This window comes from Mauremys reevesii, linkage group 12 (assembly GCF_016161935.1).
Source record: "Mauremys reevesii isolate NIE-2019 linkage group 12, ASM1616193v1, whole genome shotgun sequence".
NCBI lineage: Eukaryota > Metazoa > Chordata > Testudines > Geoemydidae > Mauremys > Mauremys reevesii.
In genome coordinates, this window is record NC_052634.1 from 44,966,426 (window position 1) to 44,985,561 (window position 19,136).

The 19,136-nt window shown below is 52.8% G+C and overlaps 4 non-coding genes and 1 pseudogene across 4 annotated transcripts; 2 read left to right on the forward strand and 3 right to left on the reverse strand.

Annotated features, from left to right (window-relative positions):
- The window catches only part of LOC120375436, a 648,226-nt pseudogene that overhangs the window by 585,303 nt on the left and 43,787 nt on the right, over positions 1-19,136 (reverse strand).
- Positions 14,031-14,102, forward strand: TRNAM-CAU. Its single transcript has one exon. It is a non-coding gene; the product is annotated as a tRNA-Met (tRNA).
- On the reverse strand, positions 14,876-14,949 carry TRNAN-GUU. Its single transcript has one exon. It is a non-coding gene; the product is annotated as a tRNA-Asn (tRNA).
- On the forward strand, positions 16,533-16,604 carry TRNAM-CAU. Its single transcript has one exon. It is a non-coding gene; the product is annotated as a tRNA-Met (tRNA).
- On the reverse strand, positions 17,378-17,451 carry TRNAN-GUU. The gene has a single exon. It is a non-coding gene; the product is annotated as a tRNA-Asn (tRNA).

Consider the following 19,136-nt stretch of genomic DNA (forward strand, 5'->3'; position numbering starts at 1 on the left):
CAGGGAGATGCAAAAATCAGGTGACACCAATTTGTAAGTTGAGTAAATAAAGTTGAGGAGATAGTTATTAACCTCACAAAAATATACTAAAGATCCCTCAACATAACACCTGAAGGTGAAATATGAACAGAGACAAACCTTGTCAGCAAAGGCTCATTTCCCAAACGATCCTCAAAATGTTACTAATTCCCACCCCTCCTCCACAGGAGCTCTGTGCAGTGTCACTGTTCTGCAGGCAGCTTCCCATTAAATGCTGTTGTGGGACATTCCCAGGCCTGGCAATGTACCAACGACAGAATTTGAAGAACAAACCTGGCTCCCCGCACCAGGTGGGATTTGAGTGTTTTGTCCTCGTCACTTAGTCTTTGTCAATAGTACAGACGCCAGGGGCAGGACTCCAGGCATCCTGGCACAGGGGCTGGTGTGGGAGAAAGGATTGTAGATTCTCACCTGTGCTCTGGAGAGGAGGTAATAAGTGAAGGGGGCATTTTTGACTCCTCCTCAGTGTCCCAGGTCTGGAATTCTACATCCCAAAGGGCCAAATGATGGGGTGATGCCATTTGGCTAATGAAGACCAGTGTTTTAGGTGAGGCTTGAATTCACAACCTCAGCATAGCTCCTTTCAGCACTGCCCTATAAGTACTGGGCACTAACCAATTGCGCCACTGGAGCACCTGCTAGCTAGCATTTTCTGAGACCCCCTAGGCTGATAAAGCCAAGGAGTGACCCCAAAACATTCTCAGTGGGGTTGAGAGCAGGTAGCGACAAGTGTTGGTACTTGGTGGGGTGGATTCTTCTTAAGGGTTCCAGGCCCCATTTGACCCTTTTGTTCTTCCCTGTGTAATAACAGAGCTGGTTAAGACTCAATGGAGAGTCTTGCTGCAGACCAACTGGTCTGAAATCACTGATAACCGGCTCTAAGCATTAGTCCTGCTTTGGGACAGTGTCTCTCATGGAAGAAACTGCCCAGTCTGCGCTAGCAGTGAGGCTCCCTCACTAACAGCTGAAATCAGGGAGAGCTGTGTGATGTGCAGGGCCCCAGAGGTGCCGGAACAGGGGGGAACAACACCCCAGGGCTTTTAAAAATGGGAGGGCTCTGCCTTGCCACTTTGTAATGACCGAAAGGGTGAGGGGGGAGAGCCTTGGGGAGAGGGGCGTGATCATGGGTGTCAAGGTTCTTTCCCCACCCTGAACTTTAGGGTACAGATGTGGCGACCTGCATGGACAACTCTAAGCTTAATTACCAGCTTAGATCTGGTATCGCTGCCACCATCCAGATCCCTCCATCTGGAACTCCCCCTTTCCCCCCAAAACCTTCCCCTCCCAGGGCAGCCTGGAGACATAGGCGGCAGGTTTGTATAATTTTTGGTGGGGCCCAAAATGGTGGTGCCCTCCCGCTCCTGCCCTGTAAGCCAATATAAAATGAAGCTACAACGCGTCAGCGCCACAAGATTACAAGGGTCAATTAAAAGTGGAAAGTCAGAAGCAGCACTTGCCTACTTCAATATACAGTATTATCTTTTGTTGCACCTGTTGTGACAAAGTGGGAATGTTCTTAATATTTTCTCTGAATACTGTGTGGGTGCCTCAGTTTCCCCTGCAAGATGCCAACTGAAGGTGTTGGGGACAAAGAGATCAGGTGGCCTCCTTGTCCAGAAGAGACACAGAGGCCAGAGGAGGGAGTGTCAGTTTGGAGCTGGCTGGGGAAATGGGGAGAGACCCAGAACTTGGTTCTGGGCTCCCCACCCCGCAAGATGGACCTGACAGAGGGGTTCTGTTTTCTGTACCAACAAGCTCTGTTTAAACTGTGTTCCCGTCATCTAATAAACCTTCTGTTTTACAGTCTGGCTGAGAGTCACATCTGACTGCGGAGTTGGGGTGCAGGGACCTCTGGCTGCCCCAGGACCCCGCCTGGGCGGACTCACTGCGGAAAGTGCATGGTGTGGAAGGGCTGAATGCTCTGAGGTCAGACCCAGGAAGGTGTAAGCTTCTTGCCCTGGAGACAGTCTGCTCAGAGAGGAGGCTCCCCCAGAGTCCTGACTGGCTTTGTATGGAGTTGTTCCAGAGCATCCCAGCATCCCCTTCCACCCCATGCACTTCCCAGAAGTCCGCACAGGCACTAACACTCCCTCCTCTGGCCTTTGTCAAGAAGACTAACAGCATTTTGGGCTGTATATGTAGGGGCATTGCCAGCAGATCGAGGGACATGATCATTCTCCTCTATTCAACATCGGTGAGTACTACGTGCAGTTTTGGGCCCCAAATTGCAAGAAGGATGTGGAAAAGGGAGGGCAAAAACTCGAAAGAGGTTCCTCCTGGCACTCATATACGTGAACCCGAATACTCTCTCAGTCCTGAAAGAGAGACCTGGAGAAGGAGACTTGCTGAAGCAAAGCCACAGGGGTCTCTGAGGTTTCCCTCACCCCGTCCTGCCTGGCTGATGTCAGCATCTCTCTGTGAGGTCATCATCTCCCCACCACCTTTGACCAATAGTCTGAGGTCCTGCAAAAAGCCTTTGTGATGTCACTGCCACATCCCCTCCCTTGCTGTGCTAATGTCCTGCCCCTGCCCAGGCACTTTGGAGGTTTGAGCTACTCCCTGTGGTTCACCCCACTCAAGGAGCATTCATTCTAGGAAGCAAGCCGGCTAGACAGGAAAACATCGGACACAGTTCCCAATGCAACACTCAGTTTTTCAGAAATTAGTCGACTTTATGGCCAGAAGAGACCATTAGAGCATATAATCTGACCCCCTGCATATCACAGGCCTCCTGTATGACACAAGAGCTACTTTTGGGGCAAACACATTCCAGAAAGGCATCTAGTCTCCATTAGATGACATCAGGAGATGGCAAATCCACCACTTTCCTTGGTAGCTTGTTCTTGTGGTGAATCATCCTCGCTGTTGAATATTTGTGTCTTATTTCTAATATGAATTTGTCTCTTTTCACCTTCCAGCCACTGGGTCTTGTTATGCCTTTCTCTGCTTGATTAAAAAGCCCTTTAATATCCAATCTTTTGTCTCCATTAAGGCCCTTCAACACTTCAATGAAGTCACCTTTCAATCTTCTTTTGATAAGCTAAACAGGTTGAGCTCATTCAATAGCTCACTAGAAGGCATTTTTCTCCAGCCCTCAGAACATTTGTCATCAGACTCCTGAACTGCAACTGGATGTAGCTCTTGTTCTTCTGCACAGCACAGCCCTGGAGAAGAGGGATCTGCAAATGTACATTCGTCTGATACCTTTGTTTAACTGATGAAAACATAAACTAGACACTAGACATCAGGACTGGAACTGATTTCAGCGGATGGACAGCTTTGATAGATTTTTATGCATTTGGACAGCAAAATGTTGAGTGTTTACATTGATATCAAGCACTCCTGTATAGAGGAGCCCCTGAACAGAATGGAGAATGGAAATGAAAATGTTTTCCTTTTTTTAAAAAAAAGAAAGAGGGTTCTAAGAGAACACGGGGGTTTGAACTGAAGACTACTTGAACTGCAATCAAGCACTCTAACACTGAGCAATATCCCCATGACACTAAGAAAATTGAATCATCATGTCCAGGACTTTGAAGGACAAACCCTGATTCATCGAGCTCCTTTGCCATTCCCAGACCACAGGTGGTTTAAAAATGGGGTTTGATTAAACTTCTTAAATGTGGCAAACACCACAGCTTGCACACCCACCGATATAGCTTCTCCCACTGACACAGCTGCCACCTCTTGGGAAGTGGATTAACTGCACCCACAGGAAAACTCTCTCCCATCAGCATAGAGCAGTGGTTCTCAAACTGAAAGTCAGGACCCCAAAGTGGGTCATAACCCTGTTTTAATGGGGTCGCCAGGGCCGGCATTAGACTTGTTGGTTCCTGGGGCTGAAACCAAAAGTCTGAGCCCCACCACCCAGGGCTGAATCCCTCAAGCTTTGGTTTTACCCTCCCCTAACTGGGGCAGGGCTCAGGCTTTGTCTCCTCTGCCTGTGCTCAGTGTAGAGGGGCTTGGTGTGTCTTTCTAGGGTCATGTAGTAAGTTGTTTTTTTTTTGGCACAAGGGGGGTTGCAGTGAAAGGAACTTTGAGAAACCCTGGCATAGAGCCTCTGAATATGTCTAGACTTGGCTCCCTGTGGGGGATCAGAGACGGAAAGTACAGCCATGGAGACACCCCACACGCCTAGCAGGCAAGAATCAAACCTCCACAGAGAGATACCTGTTGTTTTCTAACCCACCTCCCTAAGTCCTCAGCCACCACCACTTAACAAAGGGGCTTTTCTACACTATGGTTCTGATCTCACTGAAGGGTCATTTCCAATTGTTTGCTCAGACCAGCATTAGGGGAAATGGTGCCCTGGGCAAAGTTGTACTTTGGCACTTCCCCATTGCCCCTGGACGATCCCCACTCCCCCTTTACCGCTAGCTCCTGCACTCCCAACCCTTGCGCCTCCTTCACCCCTAACTCCTGCCCCCTCCTGTGCCCCCTTTGCCCTTAACTCCCTGGGCCACCAGCCATTGCCCCTCTCCTGCAGCCCCTTCACATGGCTCCAGCGCTGGGGGCCCCACACTTGTTCTCCCTTTCCCTGGGCTTTGGCATCACTAGCCCCTGCTTAGCGAGTAGGGTTCAGTGGTCCCCAAAAAGTGGGGCATGAGTCCTAGGGGGACACAGAGGAACATTCATGGAGTCAATGAAATCAATTGAGCTTCTTCAGTCTCTCGCTGCAGACATTTCCCTTGTTTTTAAAGGCAAAAATCCTGATCTTTCCAATGGGAGCTGCTGCTTCAATGTTCACTTTGGGGAGGGATTTGGCTGCGCTCAGAGATGTGCCCGCGGGTTACAATCCGCGATCCGAAGGGCCGAACGCAAACAGCGTTTAGATGGGACCGTTAGTGCCGCCCCCGTGTGGCCAAAGATCAGAACTGACCAGCAGAGTTTACAGCTGGAGCCTGGGATGCTCCTGAACAAACTGGGCACGAAGCCTCTCGCGTGGGATCCTCGCTGTGCAGCAGGAGGCGGAGGGAAGCTGATTGTCAGGGCTCAGGGCTGCACCCTGCCATGCTGAGCCGGTGTCTGTGCTAAGCTCGGCATCAATCAGGTGATTCTGGGCAGTTCGGGGTCCCCGGGCTCCCACAGGAGGGTGAAGCAGGTCACCCCTGGAGCAGGTTAAAGCTGCAGGGTGACAGTGGGGTTGCTGCCCCTGTGAACAGCTGCTGTAGCACCGCCTGGGCAGGACAGGGAGAGCCAGTTATACCCCCCCCAGCCTGTATCGGGGGATGGGAGCACTCACACCCTGGGGACCCACCCACCAGAGATCTACGGGGGGGAGAGTCGCACCCACACACCCAGGATGTTGTAGGGGGGGACAAGGGCATCCACACTCCGGGATCCTCTGCAGAGGGACAGACACCCACACATCCAGGATTCTGTATGGGGGGCAGAGATACCCGGACACCTGGGCGGGGAAAGGGGGCACCGAAACATCCAGGATCTTACCTGGCAGGACAGCGGTGCCTGCAGCTCAACATGAGACGGGGGTGGGGGGAGCAGGAGCATTTCCCAGTTCCAGGCTGTCCCCGTCTGGCCAAGGCACAGAGCTCACAAGCAGAGTTTAAAGCTCCAGTTGCCAAGCTGCAAAGCAAGCCGGGCTCTGTGGCTGGTGCCTGTGATCCCAGCTCCTGGGGAGGCTGAGGCCAGCGGATTGCTTGAGCTCAGGAGTTCTGGGCTGCAGGGGGCTGTGCCGATCAGGTGTCTGCACTAAGTTCAGCATCAATATGGTGATCCTGGGGAAGCTTGGGGTCCCCAGGTTGCCTAAGGAGGGGTGAACCGGCCCAGGTTGGAAACAGAGCAGGTCAAAACTCCTGTGCTGATCAGTAATGGGATCATGCCTGTGAATAGTTCCTGCAGCATAGCCTGGGCAAGACAGTGAGACGTGGTCTCCTTTTAGACACCCCCCCCCACCCGCAGAGCCTGGCTGGGGGGATGGGAGCACCTACACGCTGGGGATTCTGACTTGGGGGGAGGGATGCCCCCCTGCAACACGGATCTTGAAAAGAGGAACAGTGACACCCACACACCACAGAGCCTGGATGGGGGCAGGGGAACCACACACAGGAGCTAGTTCATGGGGTGGGGGACACACCCATATGCTCCATTCCACCATTCTTAATGAGAAGAACGGGGGAATCCGCACAACACGGATCCTTAACGAGCTGGGGGACACCCACACACTCCACTATTAACCAGGAGGGACCGGGGCACCAGACACCCTCGGTAGTGTGGAGAACCCCCACATCCACCGGATCCCTCATGGGGGGTAAGACAGAGGGGATTATAATGGGGCCCAGCGCACCCACGCACCAGGGATTGTTAAGGGCTGAAGGGACAGGGACACACACACACACTGAGATCACGTCCTTGGAGGAACGCAAACCCTCCACAGAAGGACCTGGTCTGTTCCATGATGGCAGCCCAGCCTGGGTGAGTCAAAGTCTCTTTTTATACAGCCATGCCCCAGAGATCCTGACTAGGGGGAGAAAGACACCCACCCACCAGAGATCCTTAATGGTCTAGGGTGCACCCACACACCAGGGATTCTTATGGGTGGGAGAATTGGAGACAGCCAGACACACTGAGATCACTTCCTCCCAGGAGCCTGGGCCACACAGGGAGACACAGTCCCCCTTTACAAATCTGCCAGACAACCTTCCTCCCACTCCCTCCACAGAATGTTCTTATCTGGAGGTGAAGCCAGGGAAACCACATGGAGGATTCTTATCTGGGGGACCCACTTACCACCAGAGATTCTTAAGGGCAGGAGGAACAGGGACTCCCACATCTGCAGCATGGGGGTGGGTCGCCTGCTGGGATCATCTGGGCATATTTCACCTCGTCAGTTCCCTGCCATTGCCTTGGGGGCCCCTTGTTCGCTGCCTCTGGTACCCAGTTTAGCCGCCTTCCTGAGGCTGAAACGCTTTGATCTGTCTAAGGTCTGTGGGATCAATACGTGTCATGGTGTAATTCTGTGTTATTCGGGGGTCAGACTAGCTGAGCTAATGGCCCCTTCTGCACTTAAACGCCATGAAAACATTTCCCTGGTTTCTCCTTGCGCCTGACAGACACCACGGTGAGGGGCCCAATAGAATATCCTGGACACAGCGCTCTGGCTCTTACGTTACTTGGGGACGTCAGCGCCTTCCTAGCAAAGCTGCTGCTAAAGCGCCGGATTTGGGGAACGGTTCGGCTCCAGTTCAGAGCTCTGCCTGCGGGGTGTGAACCTGCCACGAGGAGCGGGAAACGCAACCAGCACCGGGAGGCGTTGGCTGAGCTCCAGGCTGCCCCCGTGTGGCCAAAGCTTAGAACTGAGCAGCGGAGTTTAAAGCTGGCGCTGGGAGGGAGCTGAACACGCGGGGCACGAAGGCTCCTGCGTGTAACGCTTGTTGGGTGGGCAGCTGAGTGTAGCTGATTGCCGGAGTTCAGGGCTGCACACCGGGGTGCTGAGCAGGTGTCTGTGTTCAGGTTGGCCTCGCTATGCTGGTTTCTGGGAAGTTTGGGGCCACCAGTTCCCCCTAGAGAGAGGGGAGCCAGCCCAGGAAAGGAGGCCGGCAAAACTCTGGTACCGATTGGCAGTGGGACTGCCCCTGTGAAGAGCCGCTGTAGCCCCACCAGGGAGAGCCGGTCTCTCTTTATGCAGCCCCCCCATTCCTCAGGACAAGGGTTGTGCTCAAAGATCTGTACCCCGTGTCTTTCACCTCCGTGTGAAGCGCACAGTGCAAATAACCCTCAGCACATCAGCTCAGCTCCAGGCTCCACTTCCACCCGCTCAGGCTCAGCCTGCACAGAGCTCCCAGGCTGAGCCTGAAGTTGGAAGCGGGAGACTCTGTTACTAGCCGAGCCCCGTGGCTGGTGCCTGTGAGCCCAGCTCCTGGGGAGGCTGACGCCGGCGGATCGCTTGAGCTCAGGAATGCAGGGCTGCAGGGGGCTGTGCCGATCGGGTGTCCGCACTAAGTTCGGCATCAATATGGTGATCCTGGGGAAGCTTGGGGTCCCCAGGTTGCCTAAGGAGGGGTGAACCGGCCCTGGTCGGAAATGGAGCAGGTCAAAACTCCCGTGCTGATCAGCAGTGGGATCGCGCCTGTGTATAGCCCCTGCAGCGTAGCCTGGGCGAGACAGTGAGACACAGTCTCTTTTTATACAGACACCCCCCGCAGAGCCTGCAGGGGAAGATGGGAGCACCCACATGCTGGGGATTCTGACTTGGGGGGAGGGAAGCCCCCGTGCACCAGAGATGCTGTCAGGGAGAACAGGGGCAGCCACCAGAGATCTTCTGGTGGGGAGAGCGGCACCCACACAAAGGGCCGTCCTTCGGATTTATGGTGCCCTAGGCGAGATTATTAAACTGGTGCCCCTGTGCCTGATCTGCTCTTAGCAACACAAATATAAGCATACAGTATTGGAAAACTTGCCACATTCACGTTATTAAAACCAGTTTAACTTAATGAAGCACACTGTAATGCTGATGCACTAGCACTAAAGAAGTAGCACTATAGAAAAAATTCTGATTTGACAGAATGATGCAAATAATATAATTTTTTTAATTTGTCAAAATTTTATTGGAAATTTATATGAAGAGGTATTGAAACAAAGATTTGTTTTTAATTAAAAGCAATCTTTCTGGCTTTTTTGGCTGCAAAATCAGTTTAATAAGCTGGGTCAAACAGTGGGAAAATATAACCCTAGTTTTACTGCTAGGTAAAGCACAAAGTGACCAAAAAGAAGTCAGCACAGAATCATCTCATCTAGATTAAGGTAGCACAGAAATGTTACAGAAGTCCTATTGTGCCTTATTTTGTTTGGAAAGACATTAGCAATAGCAGCACATTCACATGATAAAATACATGATAAATCACTGCCTCTAAAGTTCCATCAAAAACTGACATTTTCACAGCTCTAGCATGATCTGCTGTACAGATTTTTCACAAGGAAGTGTCCCTGGCCTTTTTAACTCATATTAACTATGTATTTACTTTATGAAAGTTGGAGAAAACATTGTGAAAATGTAAAACATTGGCTGCCCAACTTCTGGGCTGGCAAAGCTATACTGACTCACAGGGAAAAAAAAGCAGGAGAATCTTAGTACAACATATGGTCAGTCTATACCAGGGGTCGGCAACCTTTCAGAAGTGGTGTGCCAAGTTCACTGTAATTTAAGGTTTCTCATGCCAGTAATATATTTTAACGTTTGTAGAAGGTCTCTCTCTATGTCTATATTATATAAATAAACTATTGTTATTATCTGATGTCCTGGCCACCGGTCCTGCTCAGACTACTGCCAGCTGAGTAAATGGAACCCCAGACCGGGTGCAGGCTGAGCGGGGCTGGTGGCTGGAACCCTAGACAAGGATCCCAGGCCCTGCTCAGCCCGCTGCTGGTCTGGGGTTCTGACCACCAACTCCTGCCAACCAGGATCCCGTCTCCCCACCCCCCTCCGCCCGCGACCCGCCTGGGATTCGGCTCCCCCAGGCTCGCAGGAAGCAGAGTGGGGCCGGCTGGGCTCCTGACTGGCAAGGGGCTGGCAGCCGGAACCCCGGAGTAGCAGTAGGCTGAGTGCTGCCGGCACCCCAGGCTGGCAGCAGACTGAGCCACTCAACCTCCACCAGCCCACTCAGCCCGCTGCCGTCTGAGTGAATGGAACCCCAGGCTGACAGCAGGTTGAGTGGTTCAGCGGCCTGCTCAGCCCGCTGCCAGCCTGGGGTTCCTTGGGGATCCCCAGGCCAGCAGCAGGTGCTGAGTGGGGCCGACGGCCGGTATCCCAGCTGGCAATAGGGCAGCTGCCGGGACCCCAGAGCAGTGATGGGCTGAGCCGCTCAGCCTGCCGCTGCATACCATCAAAAATCAGCTCACCTGCCACCTTTGGCACGTGTCTCGTAGGTTGCCGACCCCTGCTTTATACACCAGTAAGGAGATGAGCATATTACAGTTGTTGGAGGGCTCTTATCAGGAGTAACAGGCTATAGGAAAGTCAGTCAACATTTTTTGTTTCTCTGATGAAAACTGGCCCACTCCCTGCCTCAAACCAAACCTGTCACTAATAATTGTCAACAACTTAATTTTCTGTTTTTGGCTAAGAGATTGACTTTTTTTTTTTAAATATTGAAATTGGATTCAGGATTGTTAGCAAGAATTTTTGGCAAACAAAGTTGTTAAATGACAATCTAAATGGCAACACAGTACTGCTTTCATACTGCTGGTCCAACAGCTGCAGTAGACCCCAAAATCCACCTCTTGGGGTGCAGAGTGGCAACAGCAGCAGCAAACCCTCAGGTCCAATCACACGCCAATGGGCACCACCACCAGCCTTATGGACCATGGTGAAGTTAGCACAGCATCTGATCTCAGGGACAGGTCACCCATGGAGCCACAGCAGCTCATCCTGCCCTGTACAGCTCCCCCCGGATGAGGTGGATCGGTGGCAGCTGCCAGCCCGGGGGAGAGGCGCTCCCCAGCTAGGTTGACCAGATCCAGATGTCCTGATTTTATAGGGCCAGTCCCGATATTTGGGGCTTTGTCTTATATAGGCACCAATTACCCCCACCCAGAGTGACCAGACAGCAAGTGTGAAAAATCAGGACAGGGGGTGGGGGTGGGGGGTAAAAGGAGCCTATATAAGAAAAAGACCCCAAAATTGGGACTGGCCCTATAAAATAGGGATATCTGCTCACCCTATCCCAACCCCCTGTCCTGAGTTTTCACACATCTGGCTAACCCCAGCCCAGCCCTGTGTGACATTCCAATCCTGGCTCACTGCCCAGGAAGTGAGTTACTTTCACTTTCATTCCTCAGCAGGCAGGGAGCCAGCCTCCTCCCCCCACCTACCCCCCAGCACCTCACCCAACCCATCCCTGATGGAGGGGAGGGAGGAGAGAGAGAGGGATGCTCCTGGGGAGGAGGGAGAAAGGAGGGGGTGCTCCATGGGGCAGGGTGGGAGAAGAATGGATGTTATGGGGGACAACAGAGGATACTGGTTCCAGAGCCGCAGGGCCTGCCTCACCTCACCTCAGCCGGGGGAAAGAGTCACACTCACAGGTGAGCTCCCTCCCCAACCCCTCCCCTTCCCAGAGACCCCAGCAGCCAATCCCCTCCCTCAGACTGTGCTGCATTCGGCTCTCTCTAGGACCCAGCAGCCCTGCTCTTACATGCTCCACTGCTTCCCGTCTGTCCAGGCTCCCCGCAGAGCAGTGCCCCCACACCTAGTGGTGCCCTAGGCAGCTGGCTATGGGTAAGGACGGCCCTGGACACATAAGAGAGAGATCAGGCTAGAGCAGAAAATGGTTAGGGGTGGGGGTGGAGAATTTGAAATGTAAGGAGAAGAAAAATCTTTCTTCTGCTCCCTCTCATCAGAGCATCTAAAAACCAGGTGAGAAATACCTCTCCCCCACTGCAACATCAACTCTGGTGGGCTTGGGCTGAGGAAGGAACTTCTCTCCCCAGCAGCTCCAGCTCACCTGGGCTGGGCCATGGACATCTGCCCCCACAGATCAGGTACACCTGGCCTGGGACAGGGGAGGGGCTCCTCTCCTCTCCATTGGGGACATGGCGGGATGAGAGATGTGACAGGGCTTTACGGGAAATCATTATTTGCCTGGTTCATGTGCCAGTCCTAGTCCTTGCTGACCAAACAAACAGTATCCTGCATGCTGATGCCAGTTTGGAGGGTCTGGGAGCACTCTCCTACCAGGAAGTGGAAGGTAAATGTAAATCTGTAGCCTTTGCCAGCTGAGGACTGTCTGATAGCGAAACTCACTATCCCATCCACCAGCTGCAGTTCTTGGCCTTGAAATGGGCCATCATTGAGAAATTTCGAGACTACTTGTCTGGTGCTCAGTTTCAGGTATGCACAGAGAACAATCCACTGACTTATGTGTTAAGAAGGGCTAAGCTGGATGCTACAGGGCAGAGATGGGTGGCTACTTTTGCTAGCCATAACTTCAGCATTCAATACCAATGAGCTGGTATAATAGGGAGTGTGATTTATCAGGACCACCAACTCTTGGCTGTGGGGAAGATGTAAGCAGGGTCAGAATGAACTCTACCCTGCCATCTGTTGGTGATGTGTTGTAAAGGCTTTTGGTTGCTGATGTGCATGGTCACACCCACCCCGCATTGCATGATGGGGGTGCTTGTCCAAATGGTGATTTTGGCTGCTGTGGGATCCCCAAACACTTTCTTAATAGGGCAGGAGTAATAAAGTGTAGTAATCCTGGTCATATGAATCAAAAACAGTAGAACGGTACTTAGCAGTTCATGATTTCGGGACTCACCCGAACCTACATAAGAATCGATAGACAAGGGACATGGGTTCCAAAGAGTAGCAATTTAAGAGAGATTGAAAATATATGTGTTTAACATCCTGATGTTCTGTGGAACTCTCTAAATACACATTTTATTGTTTTCTTCTCTCTTTAGTTAAAAAATAGAATTAATTATTATTCCACTACAAATAGTGTATTAAAGCATACACTTAAAATCTTAGACAGATAAGTGAAAAATTGAGATATACTGAAGGAAGTGGACTGTGATGCTATTTAAAAGCTTAAGTTCATAGGAATACAGTTCGGAATGAGAACCTGCCAGAAAAGCTTTGCTGAAAGAGTTAGCAGAGCGAGATTGTTAGTCACAGGTCAGTGGGTGGGTTTATGCAGATCCTGGACTCTTGGACAGGGGCGGGGGGGGGGGGCACAAGACTTCTGTGGCACATGCACCACCTCTGCAACTAACGTTTGCTAACTCACTCCCTAACAACACACCTTTTACCTCTCAGGGCCAAAATACACCGTGAAAGAGATCTGACGGCATAAGCTTAGGATGAGCAATTGCAGCACTAACAACAATTTGAAGAGATTCAAAACGCCCTCTGCCTCTGCCTCTGTCTTTCCACACCAGAGACAGCAGAAAGGACATCAGTAGCACCTGCAAGAGACCAACAAACATCCATTTCTACCTCCCTCCATGCGCTGCCGTTAGGAACCCCTACCCCTTAATGGTGAGTACTTTTCAGGCGAGGGTGACGCTCTCAGGCCTCAAATGCCAGGTACAGTTACTCTGTCCTTGATCCAAAATCAACAGGAAAATACACTGGATTACTCCTGCCCCAATAACAAAGAGACTGGGGATTCCGCAGCAGCTGAAATGACCGTTTGGACAAGCACTCCCATCATGCAATCCGGGGTGGGTGTTACCATGCAAATGACATCAGCCCCAAAAGGCCTTGACGACAGATCACCAACAGATGGCAGGGTAGACTTCATACTGACCGTGCTTCAACTAGATTGTGGCAAATATTCCCAAACACCGAACGTTAAAACTCACCTAACGCGGGTCAATCCATCCTCATCGTCGTAACCGCTCGTTATACTCCACACCTGAATGTAGCCCTCATATGGACAACATACCCTCCTAACTCAGTGGCTGTACGTTAACCTTTTACCCCCAGTCAGGGCTATTGCAGATTATGTATTTTTTACGCCACCCCATTTTAAACCGAACTTTGCACCCCTTGGGTAAGCTGTACGTTGTTCCCTGAGCACTAGAAACTTCTACGCCGAAACTCTGTACCGTACACTTTTTTTTTCTTTGAACTTCATCTTAATAAAATGTTGACTTTTGTTCGAGATCCCCGCTCCTCTTCCTTTGCAAGGCGTGTGCGTTCGCTCCGCGTTTTAGTCTGCTAATACGGCGGGGGGCGATTGAGCCAGAGGTGCTTGCCTGCTGCAGACATGGATCCAAGGCTGAACCTCGTCCCCCACAAGCGTAACTGAAAACAGTTTAAGAAGTGCTCCCGTCTCTGGCACTCAGCTACCCAGCTCCCAATGGGGTCCAAACCCCAAATAGATCCTTTTTACCCTGTAGAAGCTAGCTGTAAAATCCTGTAACCAGGGCAGCTGCCTAGTAGCCTGCGCATCTGCCTGCCAGAGCGAGGGCGTGTAAGGCACTAATCCGGATAGTGGCAGCTAGGTGGCAGGGGAAGAGTGTGAAGAAGCAGCAGAGTGGCGCAGCGGGAGCGTGCTGGGCCCATAACCCAGAGGTCGATGGATCGAAACCATCCTCTGCTACGTGTGCGCTTGTTTCTTTTCCCTCTGGGCCTTCAAGCGAGCGGGTGACCAGCAGAGCCCCAAGAGCCTAGGCCATGAGGCAAGAGGTGGCTGAGGCGAAGTGGCGGCCTGCCAGGGAGCTCCCTGGCACCTCTGGCTGCCTGGGCTGAAGGCAAGAGGCAGGCCTGGGCGTGGCGAGGGCCTCCTCTCCAGGAATGAGGCTGCAGTGCTTCCTGGTCCCCTTTTCCCACCCACACGGGCAGGCGGCTGCTGCGAGAGAACACGAGGGAGGCTCTGGGGGCGCTAGGCAGCGCTGTGTGTGTGGCTGTCAGGGGAAAGAGCCGAGGCTCCCGACTCGACCTGCCATTGACTCGCGTGGCTTTGCGCGCTGTCAGCCAGGGCGGGGCGGGCCAGGCCGCGGACGTGACTCAGGCTTGGGCCGCATGGCCGTGCTTTCCTGACGAGGCATGAGGCAGGCCAAGAGCTTTGCACAGCGTACAGGGAAGTGGGAGGGAGGTGTCTTTGAGCCGGCCTGTCTCCTCCGCTTCTCCCTTGCCGCTTGGGCGGAGGCGGGAAGGGAGCGAAATGTTCCCGGCTGAAAGTTTTTGTGCTCGGCTTTGAGGATTAAGCCTGAGCCTCCGGCACGGATGCTGGCAGATGGGTTTCTGAATGGCATCCAGCCTGCTCTTTGGACCACCAGCTGAAAGCACTGAGGCCAAGAGGCAGCAAAATGGGACCTTTGAGGCTCCCCCCACAGGCCTCGGGGAAACAAGGAAGTAGCACGGGCTTAGCATCGTCCCTGGGTGGCCTCGAACCACCATCCTTTCGGTTAACAGCCGAACGTGCTGACCCATTGCGCCACAGAGACATGGAGGGGCAAGGCTGTATTGAGCACAAAAGCCCGGAATCAGCTCAGGGTACGGTATAGCACATGCATGCAGTGGTTAGCCAAGCAACAGCAAGGAACTGGATTGCTATGGAAGGAAAGTTCTGTGGGAAGGAACCGAAAAGAGCACCGGGGCTGTGGTACAGCGCTCGCATACACTTTCTTTGGCCTGTTTTGCTGGAAGAGTTAGCAGAGCGAGATTGTTAGTCACAGGTGAGTGGGTGGGTTTATGCAAATACTGGACTCTTGGACGGGGGCGGGGGGGATCAACACGACTTCTGTGGCACATGCACCACCTCTGCAACTAACGTTTGCTACCTCACTCCCTAACAACACACCTTTTAGCTCTCAGGACCAAAATACACCGTGAAAGAGATCTAAGGGCATAAGCTTAGGGTGAGCAACTGCAGCACTCACAACAATTTGAAGAGATTCAAAACCGCCTCTGCCTCTGTCTTTCCACACCAGGGACAGCAGAAAGGACATCAGCAGCACCTGCGAGAGACCAACAAACATCCATTTCTACCTCCCTCCACGTGCTGCCGTTAGGAACCCCTACCCCTTAATGGTGAGTACTTTTCAGGCGAGGGTGACGCTCTCAGGCCTCAAATGCCAGGTACAGTTACTCTGTCCTTGATCCAAAACCAACAGGAAAATACACTGGATTACTCCTGCCCCAATAACAAAGACACTGGGGATCCCGCAGCAGCTGAAATGACCGTTTGGACAAGCACTCCCATCATGCAATCCGGGGTGGGTGTAACCATGCAAATGACATCAGCCCCAAAAGGCCTTGACGACAGATCACCAACAGATGGCAGGGTAGACTTCATACTGACCCTGCTTCAACTAGATTGTGGCAAAGATTCCAAAACACCGAACGTTAAAACTCACCTAACGCGGGTCAATCCATCCTCATCGTCGTAACCGCTCGTTATACTCCACACCCGAACGTAGCCCTCATATGGACAACATGCCCTCCTAACTCAGTGTCTGTACGTTAACCATTTACCCCCCCTCAGGGCTATTGCAGATTATGTATTCCTTACGCCACCCCATTTTAAACCGAACTTTGCACCCCTTGGGTAAGCTGTACGTTGTTCCCTGAGCACCAGAAACTTCTACGCCAAAACTCTGTACCGTACACTTTTTTATTAAATGAACCACATCTTAATAAAATGCTGACTTTTGTTCGAGATCCCGGCTCCTCTTCCTTTGCAAGGCGTGTGCGTTCGCTCCGCGTTTTAGTCTGCTAATACGGCGGGGGGCGATTGAGCCAGAGGTGCTTGCCTGCTGCAGACACGGATCCAAGGCTGACCCTCGTCCCCCACAAGCGTAACTGAAAACAGTTTAAGAAGTGCTCCCGTCTCTGGCACTCAGCTACCCAGCTCCCAATGGGGTCCAAACCCCAAATAGATCCTTTTTACCCTGTAGAAGCTAGCTGTAAAATCCTGTGACCAGGGCAGCTGCCTAGCAGCCAGCGCATCTGCCTGCCAGAGCGAGGGCATGTAAGGCACTAATCCGGATAGTGGCAGCTAGGTGACAGGGGGTGAGTGTGAAGAAGCAGCAGAGTGGCGCAGCGGGAGCGTGCTGGGCCCATAACCCAGAGGTCGATGGATCGAAACCATCCTCTGCTACGTGTGCGCTTGTTTCTTTCCCCTCTGGGCCTTCAAGCGAGCCGGTGACCAGCAGAGCCCCAAGAGCCTAGGCCATGAGGCAAGAGGTGGCTGAGGCAAAGCGGCGGCCTGCCAGGGAGCTCCCTGGCACCTCTGGCTGCCTGGGCTGAAGGCAAGAGGCAGGCCTGGGCGTGGCGAGGGCCTCCTGTCCCGGAATGAGGCTGCAGTGCTTCCTGGTCCCCTTTTCCCACCCACACCGGCAGGCGGCTGCTGCGGGAGAACACGAGGGAGGCTCTGGGGGCGCTAGGCAGCGCTGTGTGTGTGGCTGTCAGGGGAAAGAGCCGAGGCTCCCGACTCGACCTGCCATTGACTCGCGTGGCTCTGCGCGCCGTCAGCCGGGGCGGGGTGGGCCAGGCTGCGGACGTGACTCAGGCTTGGGCCGCATGGCCGTGCTTTCCTGATGAGGCATGAGGCAGGCCAAGAGCTTTGCACAGCGTACAGGGAAGTGGGAGGAAGGTGTCTTTGAGCCGGCCTGTCTCCTCCGCTTCTCCCTTGCCGCTTGGGCGGAGGCGGGAAGGGAGCGAAATGTTCCCGGCTGAAAGTTTTTGTGCTCGGCTTTGAGGATTAAGCCTGAGCCTCCGGCACGGATGCTGGCAGATGGGTTTCTGAATGGCATCCAGCCTGCTCTTTGGACCACCAGCTGAAAGCTCTGAGGCCAAGAGGTAGCAAAATGGGACCTTTGAGGCTCCCCATACAGGCCTCGGGAAAGCAAGGCAGTAGCAGGGACTTAGCGCCGTCCCTGGGTGGGCTTGAGCCACCATCCTTTCGGTTAACAGCCGAACGCGCTGACCCATTGCGCCACAGAGACATGGAGGGGGCAAGGCTGTATTGAGCACAAAAGCCAGGAATCAGCTCAGGGTACGGTATAGCACATGCCTACAGTGGTTAGCCAAGCAAAAGCAAGGAACTGGATTGCTATGGAAGGAAAGTTCTGTGGGAAGGAACCGAAAAGAGCACCGGGGGCTGTGGTACAGCGCTCGCATACACTTTCTTTGGTCTGTTTTGCTGGAAGAGTTAGCAGAGCGAGATTGTTAGTCACAGGTGAGTGGGTGGGTTTATGCAAATACTGGACTCTTGGACAGGAGCAGGGGCGGGGGGGATCAACACGACTTCTGTGGCACATGCACCACCTCTGCAACTAAGGTTTGCTACCTCACTCCCTAACAACACACCTTTTAGCTCTCAGGACCAAAATACACCGTGAAAGAGATCTAACGGCATAAGCTTAGGGTGAGCAACTGCAGCACTCACAACAATTTGAAGAGATTCAAAACCGTCTCTGCCTCTGTCTTTCCACACCAGGGACAGCAGAAAGGACATCAGCAGCACCTGCGAGAGACCAACAAACATCCGTTTCTACCTCCCTCCACGCGCTGCCATTAGGAACCCATACCCCTTAATGGTGAGTACTTTTCAGGCGAGGGTGACGCTCTCAGGCCTCAAAGGCCAGGTACAGTTACTCTGTCCTTGATCCAAAACCAACAGGAACATACACTGGATTACTCCTGCCCCAATAACAAAGACACTGGGGATCCGCAGCAGCTGAAATGACCGTTTGGACACGCACTCCCATCATGCAATCCGGGGTGGGTGTAACCATGCAAATGACATCAGCCCCAAAAGGCCTTGACGACAGATCACCAACAGATGGCAGGGTAGACTTCATACTGACCCTGCTTCAACTAGATTGTGGCAAAGATTCCAAAACACCGAACGTTAAAACTCACCTAACGCGGGTCAATCCATCCTCATCGTCGTAACCGCTCGTTATACTCCACACCCGAACGTAGCCCTCATATGGACAACATGCCCTCCTAACTCAGTGTCTGTACGTTAACCTTTTACCCCCCGTCAGGGCTATTGCAGATTATGTATTCCTTACGCCACCCCATTTTAAACCGAACTTTGCACCCTTGGGTAAGCTGTACGTTGTTCCCTGAGCACCAGAAACTTCTACGCCAAAACTCTGTACCGTACACTTTTTTTTCTTTGAACCTCATCTTAATAAAATGCTGACTTTTGTTCGAGATCCCGGCTCCTCTTCCTTTGCAAGGCGTGTGCGTTCGATCCGCGTTTAGTCTGCTAATACGGCGGGGCGATTGAGCCAGAGGTGCTTGCCTGCTGCAGACACGGATCCAAGGCTGACCTCGTCCCCCACAAGCGTAACTGAAAACAGTTTAAGAAGTGCTCCCGTCTCTGGCACTCAGCTACCCAGCTCCCAATGGGGTCCAAACCCCAAATAGATCCTTTTTACCCTGTAGAAGCTAGCTGTAAAATCCTGTGACCAGGGCAGCTGCCTAGCAGCCAGCGCATCTGCCTGCCAGAGTGAGGGCATGTAAGGCACTAATCCGGATAGTGGCAGCTAGGTGGCAGGGGGAGAGTGTGAAGAAGCAGCAGAGTGGCGCAGCGGGAGCGTGCTGGGCCCATAACCCAGAGGTCGATGGATCAAAACCATCCTCTGCTACGCGTGCGCTTGTTTCTTTTCCCTCTGGG